The sequence below is a fragment of the Typopeltis vanoorti genome, chromosome 17 (genome assembly GCF_054136105.1).
Source record: "Typopeltis vanoorti isolate ZY-2024b chromosome 17, IOZ_Tvanoo_1.0, whole genome shotgun sequence".
In the NCBI taxonomy this organism is placed as follows: Eukaryota; Metazoa; Arthropoda; class Arachnida; order Uropygi; family Thelyphonidae; genus Typopeltis; species Typopeltis vanoorti.
Window position 1 is genome coordinate 109,718,289 of NC_143565.1, and position 24,087 is coordinate 109,742,375.

General features: G+C 36.7%; 1 protein-coding gene across 7 annotated transcripts in view; it reads left to right on the top strand.

Annotated features, from left to right (window-relative positions):
* The window catches only part of LOC150097772 (solute carrier organic anion transporter family member 4A1-like), a 203,541-nt gene that overhangs the window by 3,399 nt on the left and 176,055 nt on the right, over positions 1-24,087 (top strand). For 2 of the 7 annotated variants that reach the window (XM_090407738.1, XM_090407737.1), the window contains exon 1: positions 11,070-11,343. The exons of 2 other annotated variants lie outside the window; for them this stretch is intronic. The gene's annotated coding sequence lies outside the window, so the exon portion shown is untranslated. Of the gene's footprint in view, positions 1-5,149; positions 5,323-5,979; positions 7,097-11,069; positions 11,344-24,087 lie in introns of those variants that run through there. 3 more of the 7 variants (XM_090407744.1, XM_090407743.1, XM_090407748.1) reach the window with 3 other exon arrangements.

Genomic DNA, 24,087 nt, shown 5'->3' on the forward strand with positions numbered 1-24,087 from the left:
AGATTCGGTAACAAACTTCTAATCCATATTTCACATTAGATACTGCAGCTGTATCCATATCATGAACCTCACACGTTTTGCTATAATTAGAGTAAGAATGTGTCAAAATTCCACTTTGATGGATGTCTGCGAGTATCTTTAGGTGGTAGATGATTTTCTTCACTCGTTGAAACCATCACCTTGCTTATTTGCCTTCCTGAAGTGCCATGAAAAGTTCCATTTTTGGCCTGTAGAGTATGGTTTCCAGATTATATAAAAATACAAAAAATATAGAAACAAAAATAGAAAAAAAGGCCTCAGCCTATCGAGGTTTACGAATGTACTATAGATTTATAACGTATTTTTTAAATTTATTTTACTTGACAAAATTTAAAACTTTGTCAAATAAAACTATTATTTTTATTTTTTGACGACACTAATAAAAACAGATGAAACAAGTGTTTTTGTATAAAAAACGCAACTGCAACAGTTCTTACAAAAACTGCTGCTTGAGTACTTTTCAGTTGTTTTTCAGATTGCCTAAAGCAAGCAGGGAATGACAATCAGATGGGGGGGGGGAAATAAAGCACTATTCAACGATATGTTAGTTCAAATAACTGCTTTTTTCTTTTCTTTTTTTTTTTTTTTTAGCGAACGCTTGACAAGTTTTTTCCCTCAATACGAATTAGTCTTCATCATTCACGACAACATGGTCGTCTTCTTTCACATTCCTTACCTTGGCATTCACATTCAAACTTTTTTTTTTCCTTCAAAAATGTAGAGATTCTTAAAAGAAGAGTGTTTTTTACCCCTCCCGACCTTTGAATGTCATTCTCAGCAGTCCTTGACCTCTTCGACAGAAGAAAACCATCGACCTCTGAGGTAAGACATTATTTTTAAGGGGGAAAAAATTGTAAAAAAAAAAAAATGAAATTCAAGCATAAGATCTTTTGAGAATACACTTTGTTGAACATTATAATATTTGGTTTTATGAGGTACCAATAACCATCCAGGTAATAATGACCTCTGTATCGGAACAGTCACGTGATTCTCATCGATCTCTGAACAATAAAAGCATTTAAGAAATTCCATTGCGCGAAATCTATATCTCAAGAAAAACTTATGACGAGCAATATCTATCAAGTATTAACATGGAAATAACTGAAAAATAAACATCAACAACAACCTGAGTTACAACCTTTCAGACTGTCATTGTGCTACGATCTAATACTGGCGTTCGCGAGATGCTATACGCATGCACACGCCCAACAATGAAGCCAACGAGAGAATAGTTTTGAATGCGCAGACTTCAACGTTTCAACGTTGAACACATATACACTAACTTTCCGTGATGTTTACAATTATTTTCTCTGTTTTACTGGTTATTTCTTTTTTTAATGTGCACCTGAAGAAGGCTGATGCAAGCTGAAACTAGTTGTGCTGATAAACCTTTTTTTTTTAAAAAAAAAAGTTTTCTAGTCATTCAATTTAAATATATAAGTTATCAAAATATCTAGCGTCCTCCTTAAAGGATCTCTGCCGTTTCTAGACATCAAACTTACTAAGTTGTTTGACTCCTTAAAAATCTCGATCTTCAGAAAATCAACGCACACGGATAGATACCTGCATGCATCCTCACACCGCTGTCCAGCACAGAAGTTAGGTATTATCTTCAATCTGGCTCATGGTGTCAGGTCTGTGTTGTCAGGTGAGGAGGAGCCTTCGCAAATAATGGCTACTCTTCAAAAACCATCAATAAACAACTATACCGCCGTCCTCAAAACAACACAGAGACACAGGACAACCCCAAGGGTTATATCTCTTTACCTTTATTAGGTTATATCAGCTCGCTCTCCAGGAAACTAAGATGAATTTCGAAAAAAATTAATATTAAAACGTACTTTTTCACTCTTCCTGAACTTATTCAATTCTAAGCTAACCAAAACAGGCTCAAAACCATCTTCACTTTCTAGGTGTATATAAAATCATATGTGAATGTGGGAAGCCATATTATGGCCAAACTGAAGTCCCTCCTCCTGCATCTCGAAGAACATCAGAGAGACATCGCTTATAGTAGAACCAGAGCAAGCGCCCTCTCAAGCCATGTCCTGTTCTCAGTGAACACAAATAACGAAGGCCGCCACTTCGTTATTTGTGTTCACGAAATACACCGGAATACAACCACGCTGAAGTAGAACGCCGCATAGTTGAATCCAAAGAAATTATCCCACGCTCTTGTCACAAAAACAGCAACCTTAGTTATACTTTGCCAGACTCACATAGCTCTGCTATCAGATACAGGCTCGCATATGCCTAACAATAGAACTTTAGCCAGGACTGTAGCTTCAGTTCAAACTTAATTTCATTCGTAGTCTGTTATTGTAGTGTACAATGTTTCTTTACGGTGTTTTTTTGTGTTTGCTTTTAATGTTCTCACTCCTGAAGAAGTCCGCATTCCGACGAAACATGTTGTGTGTTAGATGAAATTAATTTGTTTTTTAATCCTCGGAATTCAGTCAATAAATATTATAAATATATCTCCATACCGTGTGTGTGTGTGTGTGTGTGTGTGTGTGTGTGTGTGTGTGTGTGTGTGTGTGTGTGTGTGTGTGTGTGTGTGTGTGTGCGTGTGTGCGTGTGCGTGCGCGCCAGGCTGGCTGGCCGAGTGGTTATCATGTCCGCTCTCCAGTCAAGAAGCTGCGGGTTCGAATCCCGCCGTGGGCATGGATGTTTGTGATTGTCTGTGGAAATACTAGTGGTGACGGTCAGCGGTAGATGGCGTTGGTGTAGTTACGGTCAATTGGTGGATTGTGAGTGGTGGAAGCAGTGCTGTAGAGTAGATGCCCTCCCTCGATGAGTCTTTGGACTCGCTGGAGGTGACAAATAATAATAATATGTTAATAATTATATATTAAATATTAAATAATATATTAAATAACGTATAATACGTTAAAGGTACCAAGAAATTTTTATACTTGGTTTTAATCCTTTACCCAAGTAAGCAAAACAAAGTTTTGCGAGTGAAATATACTCACCCCTAAGCTACTTGTATATAGAGGCTAATGACTTCATATCACTTGCCTTGGTGTATATCCTATAATGCAAAGCACGCTCCATTTCGGGTGTGTATAATGCTATACATAATGGGAAGGACCACTACCCAGACCAGTTTCAACCTTTATTGAGGTCTCATCTGTGGGAGGCAGACCCGGGAGGGATACCAGGGTTGAAGTAATGCAGAAGTCATATATATATCTCATACACAAGTAGACAAAAAGTGCTTGACCTGATTAATAAAAATTCCTGGATGAGAGAAAGATGTATATGAGATATACATGACTTTTGCATTACTTCAACCTTGGTATCCTTCCCGGATCTGGCTCCCACTGATGAGACCTCTATAAAGTTGGAAACTAGTTTGGGTAGTGGCCTTTCCCATTATGCATTGGATTATACGCGTCCCAAAGGGTGTGTGTGCTTTGCATTATGGGATACACACTAAGGCAAGTGTGTATCCCATAATGATATGAAGTCATTAGCCTCTATATTTCACGCGCAAAACTTTGTTTTGCTTACTTGAGTAAAGGATTAAAACCAAGAATAAAATTTTTTGGTATTTTTAACACACACACACACACACACACACACACACACACACACACACACACACACACACACACACACACACACACACACACACACACACACACACACACACACACACACACACACACACACACACAAATGTACGTTGGGAGAGTTGGTTGATGAAAATCTAAATATATTTTCATCAGTAAGTCTGATATTGTCCAATCAAGATACCACTTAACTGTTCTCATCTCAATTACTTCACACTACATTTCCATTATTTTTTGAGTTTCTTGTCCTGTATGCGAGGGCGAAGCTTATGAAAGAGCTTTGCAACAAGCTAGGATCGTCCCATCATCCTAGTTTCTTGTCCATGAAAGAAACTAAGATTATGGCATGTCGCACCATCGCATATCAGAAAAACAAGGATAAAGATGACATTTCGAAATAAATAGTAACTGTCGATATCACTGTTTTATCAATAATAGAAAACTACCGACAATGCTAACGAATAGATAAGTTCCGTGTTTCATGACACGATGACGTATTTGTAAACATGCGGGCGATCTTTTTAAATATGAAATGGGCGTCAATTCTGTTCAGATACTAATCTCATTTTTATTTCTGAACAACATGTTTACTGTAATGTCCTTCTCTGTGGATATGCCATCCAACAGTAATAAACTCAGGACACACCTGCGTTTATTATTGTTGGACGATGGCTGAAAATGCCACAATTAGGGTGTGGCGAAAGCGCAGCAAAGTCACAGGTAAACAATTTATATAAAAATATAATAAGAAAAACAACAACAAAATTTTTTTAAATTTTTATTTATTTTTTTATTTTTATTTTGCATGTTAATATTCACTAGCGTATTGCTTTTGTAGAAGCGATCTCCAAATAAAAATTACGAAATAAGAGGCATCTTTTAGTTTTCAGTGAAACGGGGAATTTTCTACACCCTGGTGATGAATTACAGACTTAACATTAAATCATAGATAACAGAGCAGAGTCAAGTAGGTAGAGTAGAATAGCTTTCTTAGGGTCACTGTATACATTTATACACTTCGCAATTTCACACGAAAGTTGTGATTAAAATCACAACTGATTATTAATGTTCTGAAGCCTTTTTAATTAGTTGTGGTTAAAAAGGCATTTGAAGCCTGATCCAATTTATTGTTTCTCTCTGAAATCAACATATCTGTCTGTTTACATCCGCACATCATCTTCACTATTGAGATGGTTGCACAGAAGTTTTTTTTTTTTTAAACATGCGGGAGATCTTTTTAAATATCGGCGTCAATTCTGTTCAGATACTATATCTCATTTTTATTTCATTTTAGTTCAGATACTATATCTCATTGAGGAACAAAATCTTGTTCCTCAATGATAATTGCTTATCATTGAGATAAGCAATGAGATAATTGCTTATCATTGAGGAACGGGATGACAACTTCCAAAGTCGCACTGTTTTGAATCCTACTGGCAATTTCCTGTTGGATATCACAAACTGCTGCGTCTGGAAGTAGACAGTAGAACGAAAGAATGATTCATGTGTTGACGGGTCTGCTGCATATAAACGAACCACAGTTCGCCGGCTCTCTCAACACTTTTATGAGGAACAAAAGTGACTCAATAATGAAATCTCCATCTCGGATTTTACGTAAAGTAGTTAGAAAGCACAAATCAACTCTTGCAGAATGAGAAAGCAATGAGTGATGCCATCTGCGTAACAGAAAACCACCAGTGATCAAGTAAGAAACGTAAAGATGATTGCCTATTTGTTATTATAATCCTCGGGATGTTCATCTTTGGTCTGCTGTTCCACAAATGCAATTGTAGAACAGCAAACCACAAACACATTCACAAGCCGATGGGCTTGTGAATGTGTCTCTCCGTTTGCGATGCAAACGGAGAGAGAATCTTCTAAACACTCTGCCCATACGCATTATATTGCTTGACAACGCGCGACGAATTGATACAAAGAAATTGGTCAAACATCTAATGGAACTACTTGAAGCATTTGTCTTACTTTCCTGATACGATGTCTTCGCTGATATGAAAGAATCTCTAAGAGAAAGACATTAAAATCCCGACAGAGTTGCATACTAAAGATCCCTTCAGAAGATTTTCTTTCTTTTTTTTTTTTAAAGTTCTATAGAATTTCTCGAATCTTCTTCATCTACCACCGCTGTTGCTACTACAGTCTACTTCTATTGATAATAATATATGCTACCTCTAGTTTTTCTACTTCATGTTTCGCATGAACTTATACTATCTACCATTAATTTTCCGGACACCCCTGTTATTTGAAGTTATGGAACATTCCAGGCCTGTTAGTAACATAATAACCGGCGGATAGATAGTAAGAAGCAGCATTTCATCATAGCAGTTGAATATAGGTGGTATGGCAACACGGTGTGAACTCAGTAACTTCGAAAGAGATGTCATTGTGGGGCGTCACATTGGTGTCATGTCAATGCGTGCCATTAATCCCTCAAATGGAGCATCCAAAATCAACGGTTGACGATGTGATCAACAAATGCAGACGTTCTGGCATCACTAGTGCAGGAAAACACCCAAGGCGGCGGCCACAAATGTGACAGGAACAGGAAGGAGGATGTTAAAATGAGGGGCAGGCAAAAACCAGTATTTTCAGTGATTAGTTCCAGAGCGCCAGTAACACAATGGTGAGCACTAATAGTGTACGAAAAGAACTTTATTTACTGGGTTTCACTGAAGAGCAGCGGCACACAAGCCGAACATCACAACAAGAACAAGGCGCCTCGTCTGACCTGGCGCAAAGAGCGTGTGAACTGGACAACTGACCAGTGGAAAATTGTACTCTGGAGTGATAAATCAAAGTTCGCCTGTTTCCATTCTGATTGCAGGATGTGGGTGTGGAGGCAGCCTGTCGAACGCTTGTTACCACAGTGTGTTGTACCCACAGTGAAGTTTGGTGGTGGAGGAGTAATGGTATGGGGTGCATTCAGCTGGTTTGGAGTGGGACCACTGGTCGTTGTCCATCGTTCCATGAAGGCTCAATACCTTAATGCTCTGAATAACCAGGTGCTGCCTACATTGTGGAGTTTTTAGGAAACGGACCCATGTTACTATCAAGACCACAATGCCCCCATGCCACAAAGCTGCAGCTGTTATGGAATGGTGTGAAGAGATGAGTGCTAAACGACTGTCCTGGACTGTGCAGAGTTCTGAACTCAACCCCATCGAACACCTGGGGGACGAATTGGAGTGGCGATTGAGGTCCAGGGCAGCACTTCCTCGATCTGTCACTGAACTCAGTGTTGCTTTGATGGAGGAATGGAGACAAATTCCACCTGATGTTAGCCGCACATTGATGGAAAGCCTTCCTCAAAAGGTGCAGGACAAAGCAAAGGTGCACATACCTGATATTCGAGTTCGCCTGATGTACGTGTACGTATATACAAGAAATCCTAAGCCGAAGTATAAACCTAGCTGTTGAAGAGAAGAGAAACTCTGCGTCCTTGGTCTCCTTGGAGGTGTCACGTAATAATAATAATAATAATAATAATAATAATAATAATAATAATAATAATAATAATAATAAATGGGAGTTTGTATATGTACTTATACAGAAACCGTCATTGTAAAAGCATTTTTAAGGCTACTTACAAAAAAACATAACTCCGGATAGTTAATATTTTACTCACTAGGTGCATGTGCAGGAAATAAACAATGTAACATCGTGGCCTAAGTCTTTCACTTACACCTACATCCGCAATACTTCAGATAAATTTGTTGGCAATCAGCGGAAGTAAGGGGATTTTGTTATTCTGCTTACCTAATTGCTCTTCCTTCTTTGATTATAACAACATGTGAAAATCGTTGCATATAATTTTCCGTTACAATTTTCGAAACGCAATGCTCTCGAATTTCGTGTTGCAAAAAAGAGATAATCTAAAGTAATAATTTATTGCTCCATGTCTTTAGATGTCCAATAAGTTCGTGTTTCCTTTATAAAAGTAAATAAAATATTATACTGTGTAAAATAAATTGAATCTTTTTTGCCTGACAATTTACTTTTTTTTAGTTTAACTTAAAATTAAAAGTACACCAATTATAAATATATATATTATAATTTATAAGTAATTTACAAGATTTTTTTTTTTAGTCAAAAAAAAATTTTTTAAAAAAATAAAAGATGGCGGCTCACGTGTTAGTTTCATGTATTATTGACGGTGAATTGCAAATCTGATTGATAATGTTTTTAGCGATTTATGCTTTATGTTCACATGTGTTGATCAAGCATTTTGATCACGAAAAGTTTTTGTCAGTTGCAGGTGAGTAAATACTTTAATTTCCAAATCTTTAGTTCCATCGGAAACCATCTTCTAAGCCTAATCACAGGGGATACTAAATTATATACCGTACTGCTGGTAGACACTTGACCTTGTTTACTGGATTTGCTAGTGGATCCAATCCACAGGATTATTGTAATTTGCTCGAACGCTTCATTACATGGAAAAACCTCTAAACGAGACCATTTTTGAGGAGGTTTATAATGAATTCCTCAGATTGGGAAAACTGCTGAGTGATGGCTGGCCGGGAAAAGTTAAACTTTTTGACTCATTCCCACCCTCTGCAGTCACAGAAGATAACTCAGACGATACAAGTGAGGAGCTCATTACTAAGTTGCAGTCTCCCCCAGACTTTGAAGACGTACGTGTGCGCAAGAAGCGCAAAACCATTGACACAGAACCTCCATAGATTTTGCTATGGATGAGGATACTCTCAGTTCCAATCCCTCGACCGCCACGAAAGAGAGGGTTCCACCGATAGTCCTCCTGGAAAAGAAAAGATGGACACACTTAAGGTCCACCATGATAAACTCAGAGATACAGTATCTCTTTACCAAGAACACGGATGATGGTATAAAAATTCAGTCGGCTACCGTGACAGACTACAGGAAACTAACCAAAGTGTTAGATTCTAGCAATATTCAATACCACACCTGTTCTCTTGGTTCGGAGAAAAATCTGAAGGTGGTACTGCGGGGTGTCACGGAGGATATAACTACAGATGAAATTGAGGCCGACCTCTGCCACCTATTAAGATCAGCAGAATGACTAGAGCGGACAAAACACCTATGCCTCTGGTCTTAGTTGAAATTCACAAAGCCTATAAGAATATCTATGATCTAACATCAGTCTGTGGACTCTCGATCAGAGCCACTCCGTAAAAGGGCATCTACTTGTCAATACCATAGATGCCAAAAATTTGGCCATGCTCAAAGGCTCTGCAAGGCAGAGTACAAATGCCTGAAATGTGCTAAAAACCACCCCACGAACCAGCACAAAGCCAAACACTACCTCAGCTAAATGTGCCAACTGTGGTGGCCTTCATCCAGCGAACTACAAGGGATGTACTCAACATCCAAAGAACAGATGGATGGAGACAACTAAACCGCCCTCTTCCTCTAGTTAAAGAACACCCGAGGTCCCCGCTCCACAGCCTGAGACTCGGCAGCAACAGTCGGTAACCTTCAAAGACAGTGGAAGCCAATGGCAAACAAGAAGTTATGCTGATGTTGCCCGCACAAACAAACCAACATCAGAACAAAATCAGCCAACAGCACCTACTAATTTGATAGCAGTTATTACGGCCTCTCTAGCTAACATGCTACAAGATTTCAGCCTGTCTAACCCTTCAGCAACTTCCACTAAAAGATTCCTACAGGAAACACAGGCCATCCTTACAACAATCATAAATAAATAAAAACAAACTCATTCCAGCTTCCCTTCAGATCATTGCATGGAATGCAAACGGCTTAAGGAACAAAATTCTGGAGCTACAAGATTTCACATACAGATACCAACCAGATATTATACTAATCACTGAAACTCATCTTAGACCCTCAGACAGCATCAAAATTTACATTACCAGAAAGCTTCAAGAAAACCTTCTAAAGTTAGAGGGTTGGTTCTCCAAATGGAGATTGGAAGTCAACCCCCCCCCCCCCAAAAAAAAAAAAAAAAAAACTCAGCCATTCTTTTCTCGAAAAGGCCAATATCTCCTGCAGGAGACGTATTACTATTTAATACTAAAATTCCTTGGCTAACAGAAACAAAATACCTGGGTGTAATTCTCGGCAAAAAGCAACTTTCAACCAACACATCAAGTCTATGTGCGCAAAGGCATCTAAAGCCATCGCTCAGATCTATCCGCTAATAAATAGAAATGGAGAGCTAAGTACGTAATCAAATTGCACCTATACCAGATGACGATTCGTCCTATCGTCACCTACCCAGTGGCGTAGCTAGAGCTGTTGCACGCCTGGGGCGATCCTGAGTTTGCCGCCCCTTTCAATACACACCAAAAATACTACAAAATGTCAAAACGACGTATAGGGAAATAAATTAAAACACTATGTTTATTTTTGAAGTAAAACTTTAATTTCAACATTCCAAAATGTTATTTTTCTTGCTTTTCTATTAGCAAATTCGTCGATGACATTGTCGAAGTCCATTTCATAGTAATGTAGGTAATTCTTAATCAGTTTTATTTAGAAAAACTCCTCTCACAACTAGTTCTTCCTAAAGACGTCCATACACCCCAATGACCTAGTGCAGCAAGTTGTAGCATACGAGGCTACGGATATGTTCAAATATAGAAGACCAAAAGTCATTCTAACTTCCTGCTGCGATGCATAATCTCCATGCCCATTCAGGGCGAGCAAACTGCTCATAAATTCTATCCTCGTTGTAACGGCAACGGATAGCGGAGAATATGAAAAGCATCTTGCTTCACCCCCTAAAGACATAAATGTCAATTGTCAATTTATTTACGGTAGTTTTTTTGAGTTATTATTTTATAATATAATATATTTATTTAAAATTTATGAATAATTTGAATTCAACAGCTAAGCTCCGGTATATTTGTACTATAATTTGGGTTATTTAAATAATTCATATTTTATGACATAACATTACATACATTTGTTTTTAAATATAAATCTATTTTACATTTATAATTAGTATTTTTTAAATGTTTTGTTTCATAAAAATATTTTATTTTTAAATAGGTTTGTTTAGTTTTCTTTTAATAGTTTCATCTTTATATATCGTTCTTAACGATATATTTGAAAGTTTTTTTTTTTTTTTTTTTTTTTTTTTAATTTGGCATAGATTGTTTGGTTTGACAGATTGGAAAGTAGCTACAACGCTGAGATGCATCACCTATCAGCGATCATGATCCTGGTTACTGATTCAAGACGTGTCAGCGTTATGTTTTCATGCATGTAAAAACCCTCATCTGCAAGAACGAAAAAAAAAAGAGCTTTAGCAAGAGTTTTGTGAAGTATTAGTTACGTAACTGTTGGGTAAAGGGCGGAGCATTTTGGGCAGCTAGTAACGAGACCTATTTCAGCAGCCGTAGAGACGCGTGTTTACGGACTGCGTTATAACAGTGTTCGACAGCTCTCGGGCTTCCTCGTTGCGATCTTTACCCTTCGGTATTAGTAGACTCGTCCAAGGTTTAACTTCCCGCTTCGCATGTTGTCCGACCACGCGCAGCCGGCAACAAATACGGTCGCCGTTGCCGTGGGAAGGAATTGTGTCGTCACTCCCGTAGTTCCGGTGAGTTCTGTAAGTAAAGAAGGGTTGTATTTGCAACAAGTTGGCCGCTATCGCATCGAGTGTAGTTCGAGGTAAAGACAGTAGCCACGTCCTCACATTAATCGCTCGGTGTTCCAGTGCGAGACGTGATTTGTTGTTATTTCCAACGTCGTTTGCAAGGTAAGAACTAATTTGCGGTGTAAGAAAACTTTTGTGGGGGTATCTGCAAATAGGCTCCGTGGCGGCCTTGTACCTGTTAAGTCCCCGGCGATCACGAATGTTTCGTACCCTGTTATAGTCGCAGAACTTCTATGATGGCCGCGAAGCGGTCCCTGTAATTTTCCCTAGGGGATAGGGGGTTATACTGAGTCTAGGTGGGGAGTGGAATTACGATGGTGTTTTATTATTCAACCCCTACAAAATAATAAAGCCAGACTGTCGTATGCATTCGTTCATGAATTCTAGTAAATCACCATATATATTACTGCAGATAGGTTCCAAAACTCCCGTTAACTTCGTAACTAGTCTTCTTATCAATGGACAGTGAAAGATCTCGAATTATCTCGTTTTTAATTTTTAAAATGATTAAAGAACCTACACGTGGTTCAGTTTAGAACTTAACTTCGAAATCACGTATATATTAGTGGCAAACAAACTAATAGAGAATAATATTTGGGTTGCACACCGAATAAGAAAATCTCCAGAATAGACTCTCCCCCCCCCCAAAAAAAAATACGCGAAAGGTGAGAGATGGTGCCAAAGAGTTCCAGGCATCATCCAAAAATTCCACCACACATTTTATCCTAGCCGAAAACACTTACAATAACATAATATTACAAATTCATATATCACATTCGCTCTTCCTCCAATAATTAAAAAAAAAAAAACACGAATATATTAATGAATGCTAATACCCATCATTTTAGGTGTTTTTAGTGTGTTATTTAAATCTTGACTTTCATACATAAATCTACCCCCCCCCCCCAAAAAAAAAGATTAAAATTTTTGTATTGATTACCATTTTTATTGCTACGGTATCGTGTATGTTCAATTAAAGGCTAATGTCAATGATTACGTGCAAATATATACAGATATATTCTGTTATTGTTAGAAAACACTGATTTTAAAATTATGATTGAGACTCCAAATGGCTCATAATGCATAGTTTTTATAACACTTTATTTTCTCGTATAGTTTATTATACTGTTTAATAAATATTTTCGTGAAAAATTCAAAGTATATTATAAATAAAATGTAGAACGAGGTTGTCGATTTCAGGAGAAACTAATTGTCTGCAAGTATTTGCCAAGCGTGGCGCTGCATTGTTTACTTAACACGCAAATAAATGCTCGGCTAGTCGTCATCAGCGAGTTAAAAAGATCTGAAGTTATTTGAATGAAAAGAGAGGTGTTGTCGTAGTGTGACACATTAAAATAACTGGCTACGTACTGTTAATCGTATTTAAAGAAAAGGGGTTAACAACCGAGTGTTTGCGCACAACCGAAAGCTGGCTTGTTGGAAACTCCCCAAGTATAGAGGGGGTCACTATTCTTCGTCCTTTTAAGTTTAAAAAAAAAAAAAAAAGATGCTGAAACAATGTGATTTTTCCCGAACTATTTTTTTTTTAATTATATTTTTCATTTGTTATACTAGAAACATTATATAAATAAGTATAAAATCATTTAGTAATCATTAAGAAAGATCATATTACTTTTCAATATAAAACCAAATATCTTTATTTTCTCACCAAACAGGAGAAAATACAATACACCATATTTTTTCCTGTATATTTTTATATATTCATGGTTATTTAGCTCTGTGTAGTTGTTTGTTTGATTACTGAATCAATCGACCGTGAGATGCGGCGATTGATTCATTCAATCCAATACTCTTGGAGGGTAATGGATGGCAATGTTGTAGCCAATGAAGTTCTAACTGAGGGTCGGCTATTGCTGTTACCCTCCTGCCATGATCAGAGCTTTAATAGCCCAATAACACCTTATACCTACACTGTCCTCTACAGATAACGGGGAAGATGAAAAGCATTATTGCTTCGCCCCTTTAAGCCAGTCCTTATAAGGACTATAAGGAATGTGTAGTTGTTTGGGTATAGAATAAGATGCCGGTGGGAAAAAAGTCCTTTTTAGGACTTCCACGGTAACAAATGGCAATGCTGTAGCCAATGAAGTTTTAACTGAGGCTCGGCTATTGCCGCTACCCAGCCATGACTAGAGCTTTTTAGCTCAATAACACTCCATCCACACAGATTTTCTTCATTCAGATGACGGGATAAAGAGTCAAGGACGCAGTCAATCGCCCAGTTCTTTTAAGAACTTAAGAACTGTGTAGTTGTTTGCTGTTATACAATAACAGTTAACTTTTGAAAAACGTTTCGACTCGTATACCAAATACCTCATTTCTGCTCCATAACAAAAGTGAAGTATTATCAACTACTGAAGCCCTTTCCGTTTAAATGGACTAATATGCGAGTGCGTGTACGTGTATATATATAAATATTTAAAAACAAAGATAAGAACGAAGCCAATTAGTCCAGTTCAAGATCAGAATCTCCCAAAATATAGAATAGATAGTCAACAAGAATATAGATAGATAATCAACAAATAACTTTGGAGAGTAATAGATGGCAATACTGTACCAAGAAGTTTAACTGAGTCTCGGCTGTTGCTGTGACCCCATAGGGCGCAGAGATTCAAGAGTTTGAGTTCGCTCTCTTAAGGTTTTTGCCTTAAGGGAGCAATTTGAGTCTCCGGGGAGAGTGTTCTCCGGCACGGCCAGGTGAGGGGCTTTGTCGGTGAATGCTTTTCTTCGGAATATGAGCGGTGGTGGCGTGTGGGTGGAAGGTCATCACTGAGTGGAGCCACCGCTGAGATGGACGGTCTTTCGTCCACGATTGAGTGGCCTAGGGATCGTCCGAATTTTTAGAGACGGCTTTACCTTTTAACATATGGCAATACTGTAGCCAATGAAATTCTAACTGAAGCTCGGCTATTGCTGTTACCCTTCTGCCATGATCAGAGCTTTAAAGCTCAATTACAGATAACGGGGAAGATGAAAAGCATTCTTGCTTCGCCCCTTTAAGCCAGTCCTCATAAGGATGTGTATAGATGTTTGCCTGGCTGCATAAAAAAAAGCTTTCCAGACATCTGAATGAAATAAAAGGGAGAAAATTGGCTACGATATGAGAACGCATACATGGCAGGTGAATAAATGAACGAACTCCAACCTAATCGCTATGAATTTGCTATACTTTTAAGAATTGTTTATTCTAACGACAGCTGCCTTTCTCTGAAAGGGGAAACTTGAGAATCGATATCATCTTTCTTAGAATTGCCGTGATAGTCATTAGGCGTAATGCACAACTGAAATCTATTGTTATTCCCAGACAGGCACTCTCTCTCTAATGTTATTGTTTGCCTCTGCTGCTGAAAGTAGGTACGCAGTGCGAGACTATTGCACAAAACTTGAGTTGATAGCTGAAGATTGATTAACTTTCTCTTCACGCGTCTTTCATATTTTAAGATGAGAGCTAGGAAAGTTTCTCAACGAATTCTAGGGAAACAGATTGGCCTGTCTATGCGATTAATTATATCCCACAGCGAATACGATGTCTCCTTCTTTTAAAGAAAGAGATGCACTGGCAAATCCTCCAGTTTATTTCATCGTAACTAACATCTTTAATTACTTTAGGAAATTATCATTTTTTTTTTTTTCATAACTTCGGTATTGAAATGACAGGATATCAATTGGTGTTACTAGGTAGTTATTACAAACATTATCAAATTATTGTTATTCGTTTAAAACTTCGAAGTATCTGTTTCTAGCCCATCCACATTTGTAGCGCAATTTGGACTAGAGTATGAAACATTTCAAAGTAAGGCCAGTGACACTGCGAAGAGTCCAAGAATGAAAGATAGAAAGAGGCTACAAAATTTGAAGAGCACATCAAGCCTTACATTAATTTCCATTTATTAGATCTGTTTCACATCTTCGCACCACAGAACAAGACGGAGGAATAAGACTTAATAATAATAGATAAAGGGCTGCAACAGATCTTTGAAGTTTTTAATGTTTATTATTTTTTATTTTTTTCATACTGCGAAATAATTTATGGTAGTAGGGACTAACCACCTTTTCCTGCATCATGTTTACGAAATCCAATACCTTGGAAGGTTCCATGTTTGAGCTGTAGAGCAGGATTTCTAGTTAAACTCACTAGATTAGCTCAGGCTATATAAGCATCATACTAATGGGCGACACGTATACAACCGTCCGCGGGTGTAATTCACATTAAAAAAAAATGCACATTAGCTTGAAGCACTGTGTCGAGTGCTTGATGCAAGCACTCGAGATTTGGTTTAATCATTTTCTCTTGCATACAATTAAATATATTTGGTGTACTTGGGTGCTTGCCCATTCTCATATATAATAGTACATTCATTCGCTCCCACAGTCGAGTGTGGACTTTGAAAAAAGGTGTCATCTTGGGATGCTGCAGCGGCCTATTCCTACGTGGTAAGAATGTTATCCATAATGAAGTATAGAACGTTATCAGTGAAGAGAATTGTAAATATGCAAATTTATCAAAAAACGGAAGAAAAGGAGGCTAATATTAAGGGATGGGAAAGTTAGAATAATACGGAAAATTCGGCAACCCGACATGGATGCTGTCGGACACGAGTTAAGTCTCGTATAGGGCGGTTAGGCAAGTAATAGCCCCACATAAATTACAGTATCTATAGAAGGGCAAGAGAGGGAGCAAACCTCTCCCGAATTAAGACCCAATTTTTTTTGTGTCGGCTTGTGTTATAAATATGATCTTGCAATATCCGAAAATTGTGAACGGTGCATTAGAAACTTGTTGCATTCATTCTTCCTTGTATTTTGACATCTGATTAGTCTTGTTAACAAATTCATCAAGACTTAAGATGTTAAAATAGCAGGGTATTCACTGATCATCTGGAAGAACGTGCACAGCAGTTTTATGATGCCATTTCGTTGACCCTTTGATGGAATGTAATTCGCTAATGGGTAAGCGCAGGTTGGCTGGATGCCAACAATTATGTCAAATTGTTTCGGAGAGTGAAAAAATGTTATGTTGTGCTTCTTGCTTAACTGTAACTGTGGATGAAGCGTGAACAAAAACACACGTTAAATGATCTTCGCACTCACGGACAATATTGCCTGGAATTCCATAGGGAAATGATGCCCCTTTAAATCCGCACATTCGTTGTATGTTGTGTAGTCAATGCAATCGCGAACGAAATTTGGAGTGCTTTTGTTCCACGTCAACGGTTTGGTGCTCGAGTTCTTCTTTGCAGTTGTGAATTACATTAAGCAAATGAAATGCAGACTACAAGTTTATCTTTTAAAACTACTTGATATTTTAAAATATATTTATTTTTTTATATTTAATTCAGGAAAGGTTTGCAACCTGCCAGGATGAAATTTTCACTAATTTGAATTAGTGATTACTCTAGCGACCAATGGAACTTTTTTCAAGCCACTTCAAGTCTCCAGTAAGCAAGGTCGTGGTCTCGCATACCTGGATATTCTAAAAATATTCTTGCCCACCGTGGGGTTCGATTGCAAACTGAGTTGACAAGTGGACAGTTTTAGGATCTCTACTAAAATTTGTCGAGCCCTTTCAGTGTTGGATTTGAAACGCGTATAGAATTGTTGCCTATGACAGTAAATAAACTATCCATAGCACATCAGCAAAACAAATTTGTTTCAGGTTCTATTGTGATAATGAGATCACTATATAAAATAGTGTTATTGAGGAACGCACCTGGCCTTTTTATATTTCAAAATGTTTCCGGCATCACCGACGTGCCATCCTAGTCACAGGACGTCTTTTTTAATTATTTTTCAGACGCTACGGTGGCTTCTGCGAGAGAGAGAGAGAGATGAAATGCCTCAAAGGGCCTACAAACAGAATATAATGCATATAAACACTAAACGGAATTCTTGTATAGCAAATTAATACTAGCAACATAAACGAACTTATTAAATTGAACGTCCCCAGTCAGCATTCTTAAAATTCTGTGAGTTTTCTCTGTTTCTCCCTGAAAATAGCTAATAAGTTACAATAAGAAACTTGAACGGTCCAAATCAATAGTAACTAATGTTGAGAGATATAAAGTAAAAGTGAAGACTCCATCTCCGGTGGTATTCGTACTAAACTTGATGAGATCCACAGATATTAGTTGTGTTGGCCACTGTGTCTAGAAAGTTGTTGAAGGCTTCAATTGAATCTTACATTCAGCAGCAGAGGAACCTAGGTTCGAATTCCATTGGAGCATTTTTATACGGGACTTTCAACTTAAGGTGAGTTAGCCAGTCTCAGATTTTCTTTCCGCTAAACGAACTAACAGACATTGGGATCTCTTGACCTAATTCTTCCGTAAATGTAAACATCTTCGTTCCTAAGCATATGGACTGAAGTTGTGCTAACATAATTTTCAAGTTTGATAAATTTTGGTTTTGCTGATTATCAGAAGGTGTGAGGAATCCAAACAGTTGCAGCACCCAATTTTTTTTTTTTTTTGGTGGGGGGGGCGGTAGAATTTATCTTTTACATCGCAATCCTGAACCAAATCGCATAGAATCGTTCGATCTGTCAACGAAATGATGACAGATCGAACTAAATCGATATTTTCTTGACTGTGATGTGAATTCTTACTATTCACTTAGTATCGATATGAGTTATAATTTTTGACAAAATGTACGCAAATCTCTTGTTCATAGTTATTTATACACTTTGCATATGTAGTCTTGAACTCTTCACATAATTTGACTATGTTAGAAAGCAGGTTGATTGATGGGAGATATATAAAAAAAAATAAAAAACATAATTGCGTCACAACTTTCAAAAAAAAAAAATATTGCTGCTACTCTACCAGGTATTGCTGTGAAAGAAATACTTACAGTATATTCTCTCTGGCGAATTGTTCAAGGAGCCCAACATTTTTATAACAGGGAATAAAAAAAAAATGAAGCGAGGATTTCAAGATACTTTATTGTTAAATGAGTGTAGCTCTACAATATGATCATTAGAATCGCGCTACATTTTTCCTTTTGAGGAAGATCCGGATTCAAATCTCGTCTGGGATGAGAGGAACTTTTAAAGGCTTTTCAACCGAAGATGAGTTCCTCCAGGAAACCCAGCCACCCACCCCTAACACGGCACTGCCGTGTCATAGATCTTGGAACCTCTCTTGTGATGAATTGATATATAAACTGTTTATTTCCTTCTTCCCAAAATGAATTGTTTCGAGAACATAATTAACATATCGCCCTTCAAAGCGTTAATAGTACTTTGGAGCTGCCCAAATGTTGCTTTATCCTGAAAAATATTCGGATCTTTTATTCGATTTCTGCTGTGTAGATTATCCAGCAAGAAGCCTTTACGAACTTAAAATATTTCCTATTTTTAATTGTCGCCTTGTATGTTACCTGTATATGTATAATATACAGGTAACCCTCATATAACGCGTACTTTACAACGCGGTCTACAAACTATAGTAACCCTTTATCTTTTCATATATTTTTCCCCGCGCGACTTAAAAACCAAATTTTATCTTCGTTAAATTTGCGTCTGCCCGTATCGCGCATGTAGTTATAAGTAGCGAATTTATATTAGGGAAAATACCTTTTTAGCACGCATGTACGTCAATTGTTTACCGTATAAAGTGTTTATTGTTGAAAATTGTCTTTAAACATCATGTATGTTAATCTCAAGCTAAGCACTTTCAATGAGAATTATGCAAATGATTTCAAGTGATGACGACGTCCGGCCACTCGTAAATAAAGAACATCTACGTTTTTTTGGTTTTGAAGAGAGTGATGACGATTAAAATATGCACTTTATTTTATTTTGCCTAAAGCATGTGCAATGAAGTTTACGTACAATTCATAATTTTTGTGTTTATACTATGTATTTGTTTCATAGTTAGTTTTCTTAACTTAGATGAATTACCTGAAGTAAATAAAAAAAATATTTTTGTTGGATATGTCATTATTGTTTATATAATTAAAAAAATATATATCGGAACATAACCCTACTTTTTCTATGTGATCTGAGTCTCGCATTACGCGATTTATATAACGCGCATTTCTATGGAACCTAACATCCGCTTTATACGAGGGTTAGCTGTACATAGAATCATATTCATTTACTGCAGTAATGATTTTGGGGGGGGGGGAATCGGAATTCAAATACACATCATTGAGATAATGTCAAATAAATACAAAATATAACAGCACCATTTTTGACCCATCTCCATTATAACAGGCTTATCGTTGATTGAACTTAACTGAAAAGAAAATTCTAATATTAATCCACATTTCTCCTAAATCAAATACCATAATTCTACTCTGACCGAGTGCTTTTGTTATAGCGTTCAGTCCTGTAAAGTGCTTACGCCTGCTAGTTGGAACAATCCGAATCCCCCCCCCCCCCATTGACTTCTCCCGAGTTCATGATAGGATTTCGCTAATATAATACTCCATACTCGTGCCTGATCTCTCTCAATGGTTTGTTCTGTAGCATATTAATTAGTAGCGTACTTCTAATTAGTGTCATCCCAACTAATGAGCTCAGAGGTGATTGCTGACGTACGTTTGGATGTCCCACTGGCTTTTAAATGATCTGAGTAGCTGTCGCACTATTGCCTGCCGAAGGGCTTCGCGCTTGCTGATGTTAACGGCAACTTTCCCTTGCATACAGTTTTACACCTACTGATCTACAGCTTGTCGAAAGATCACATTCTGACGAGGTCAGGGCCGAATAACTAGCTGGGTCACGCATCGGTTATGACCCACTTATAGAAGTGAGAACCCCTTTTTTTTCTAACGAGTGAAGGAGAACGCAAACCGGATAGAAAAACCTTTACAATATGAGTCCGGTTCTCGGAGTTTGGTAACGCATGTGGGAACTGATTTAATGTGTTATTAGGGACGCCGAAATTTCCATTATTTGATTTAGATGTCACCTCTAGGACTAATTCTGTCAAAAAAATCTAGAAATCTTGGTGAGTGCAGTGAATACATACAAAAGAAAGATTGGTTTCAAAAGCGTTCCGGAATTCTATAGGAAACTACAACTTGCATTTTTCATTTCGCTATTCAGATTTACACTTGAACCAACCACAATGGAACTGTTTCGTTTTGTACAAATTTATCCACGTGATATTTTAAAATGTCGGTTTATGTTTCGTAGGACAACTACGTACCTTTTTTTAGTTTGAGTGGTTAGTTAGGACAGGCAGTCAACTATTGTATATTGTTTGCAGGGGCAACTCGTGCATAGGCACTGCGGAACTGCAGCACCCCCCTCCCCCAATTTTTCTCGATACATAAATATATTTATTAATTTATTTATATTTGCTTGTAATATTTAATTTTATCATCAACAACCCTATACAATTCTCTTATTTTGTATAAAAAATAATAAAAATCCATCTTGTAGCACTTTGGAGGGCGAAGGACGCTAGCAGCACTGGGTTTACCATAATGCCATATTGCTACGCGCGTAAGCATATGCACGCCATAGCGAGATACGAGCTATTAGCGTAATGCGGCACTGCCCGTCGGGCAGTTCCACTGTTGTTTATATGCAGTTTGCGCCAATAGTAGAGTGTTCGTAGTGCTTATCGTGTTTACTCCGTCTCTTTAAATATTTGGACATTACAATTAAAGACAACATTTGTTATAGTATTTATTTTAGAATATTATTGGGGTTATGATAATGGATTTTATTTTTGAGTAATTTTGAATTATACTAAACTGTATAATTTTATCGATAATAAACAATTTGATGAAACAAAACAAAAATAATTTATTTTATTTTTAAGTAATTTTGAATTATACCAAATTGTATAATTTTATCGATAATAAACAGTATTTTTTCATGTTTAATTTTTTTAAAATATTTACCATAATTTTGATATTTTATCTAAACACGTATTACACTGTACTTACAGTGTTTATGTATATTTCGAAAGTTGCAGCACCCCCCCCCCCCCACGATTTCTAGCCACGAGCTGCCGCTGTGTTTACGTATTGTTACCAGTACGTAAGCAAAAATGACGTCAAAATCGCGTAGGTGTATTAGCATGTCATGCAAGCAAGTCTACAGTAGTTTATTTATTTATTTTTAATTTCTGGTTTAAAATTGTAAACCAGAAATGACATAAACCTTGCTCCTGTCTAATTTAAATTAACTTTTCTGTGCGGTGAGTGCGCGTGCGCAAACACCACTGTATTTTATGTCCCGTTATCAAATACTGTATGAACGCATATTGTCCGTATTATAAATAGGTGCTTTTCATGTAGCCTGCGAACTATTCCTAAACTAATGTGTTGTTAAGAAAGGTAATCGATTATGGCAAAGAGAAAAAAAAAAAGTCCTGTTTTAAATTTGACAAGTATAGGTTGGTCTTTTGAATCGTGATGTCATTAAATCACTTTAGTGCCAACTACATTTCCAAGGAGAAGAGTTTTTCAGGATTCTAGATCTTAAAACTAAGTTGACGAAGAACAAGAATTTTGCCGTTTTTTCCCGGAAATTCTACTACAAAGCAGAATGAGCGGGAGCGTTGTGGAAGCGGAGAAAATTATCCAGCGAGTAATTTTTCCAATTTTCATCGTTTGTTTGTTATATATGCTTGCTTCGTGATAACAGGGGATGTTCTGAAATAGGTTACACAATTTATGGACAAGCTCTTATTAAAAATTTCAGTAGAAAGTGGATTGCAGGTAGTGTCTCTGTTTATTACTAGACTGTGGGTTCGAATCCTACTGTAGGGATGGATGTTTTGTTTCAGGTGGTCATTTCATCGTCTTTTGTGAGTACACCTGTTTATTGAAGACCTGGAGTGGATTGAAAAGTTTTAAAAAAATTCCTTTCAGAATTTAGAATTATTTTCATGGTTAGTTTTTTTTTCTCTCTCTCTCCATGTTGTCAGCCAGTTCGAATAGCGTATTTCCCGATTGAACAAAGCACTTTTCGAGTCCAGTTCTTAGTTACTTATGTTAACCTATACCTTGCATTCAAAAAGATTCTTGCAATGAAGAAAAAAAATCTTATAATTGATTATATAATTAAGAAATAGTATTTATGTAAGTGGTACTTATGTACACCGATTACATACTGTAAGTACAGTGTATACGTGTTTTGGATAAAATATCCAAATGATGGTAAAAATATAAAAAAAAATTAAAAAATTAAAAATTAAAAAAAAAATATTGCTTATTATCGATTAAATTATTTGTATCGTTTGGTATAATTCAAATTACTTAAAATATATTCTTGTTTTGTTTCATGAAAAAATATTGTTTATTATCGATAAAGTTATACAGTTTGGTATAATTCAAAATTACTTTTAAGTAATAAAATATATTCCTTTAATTCTAATTAAAGGAATGGATTAACGAATTCTCAATATTTATTGAACCAACAGCCACCAAGTCAACTTAAGTATGTTAAAGGAAGCATAATTTTCATTAATACGTTCCTCATAATTGCACGTTAAGCGCATTCAGCCATTTTGCAAAATGGCTGAATTTGAAATATTCCAAACTGAAATTTTGAAGTAATAACTGTTACATATGTTAAATACCAAAAATTATGTTAAATTGAAGGTAATGATTTCAGAAGTGTAGGTGTTAAATGCGAATGTTAAATTACTTAAAAAAAAATTGTGCAGTTCACAACATCAATAATTCTACCAGTATCGGGCACCGATGAGATATTCTTGTTAAGTGCGGTGATACTTTGATTAGTCTCTCCTCTTTCGTAAAATTCATTCAATGGAGCCACTCGTGTCATCCTCTCTAGACATCTCAGTATTGAATAGAAAAAGTCCAAGGTTTCGCATATGTCATAGAAATATATATATATATATATATATATATATATATATATATATATATATTCTAATTTTTTTTATTTTTATTTTTAAAGAGCCCTTGATGTTCTGAAATCTGCATCCCACTTTTCTCTTCCAAGATTAGTTTTATGCTAATATTATTAAAATGAACTCATTATGCAGTAAATTGAAAGCCAAACGTCTATTTTTCTGGCATCCTTAATAATAATTAAGGGGATACAAATCCCTTGTTGTTCAACTGCCAGTAAGCAAATCTCTAAGATCGAGAAGTTTTATACATGAATGTACATGTATCTTATTATACAGAACTAGCCCAAATATTTTCGATGTTCCGAAAATATTATATATTAATATGCTATATATGAATTATTACTTGAAACAGCGCTTAATCGGAGGTTGTATTATTAAAACATTTTTCCCCTTTTGGGTGTATAGTTAAAAGTGCTGTGTACCATTCGCCAACTGATTTGTGGTATGTTTTTAGTCACTGGGGGAAGTAAAAAATGAAATTCAGTCTCCTGGGAGGAAACTGTAATTTTGTTTTCTCCACATAAAGAATTAAACTTATTTTACATTTTAAATTCCTTGCGAAATCTTAAATGCTGCTTTTTTTTTTTTTCGTATTGCAGCTATTGTGAAGTTTTCCTATTGAACTTTTATTGTAGTGGTGGATATTTTTATTGATTATTTTGACTTGTGACTTGACCATATTGAAAAGCCTGGTTGTCCCTAAAATTTCGCATTCCAGGATGCGAAACTTGCTACGGTAAGTTTAGCATCTCTCTCTCTCTTTTTTTTTTTAGAAATGTGCCAAAAAATTTTAAATTCATTCGGGTAACATTTTTATATTTAACTTTCTGTAGAAATTGGTAAAGTAGCCAGTCTTCATCTCTCACCACCGCTGGTGTTGGGTGCATCTTTACACAGACCATTAGGAAACCAGGACGTCCTCTTAAGAGATTCAATGGTGACTTCTAAGACCGGAACAGGTCACTCTAGGCCTAAATCTTTG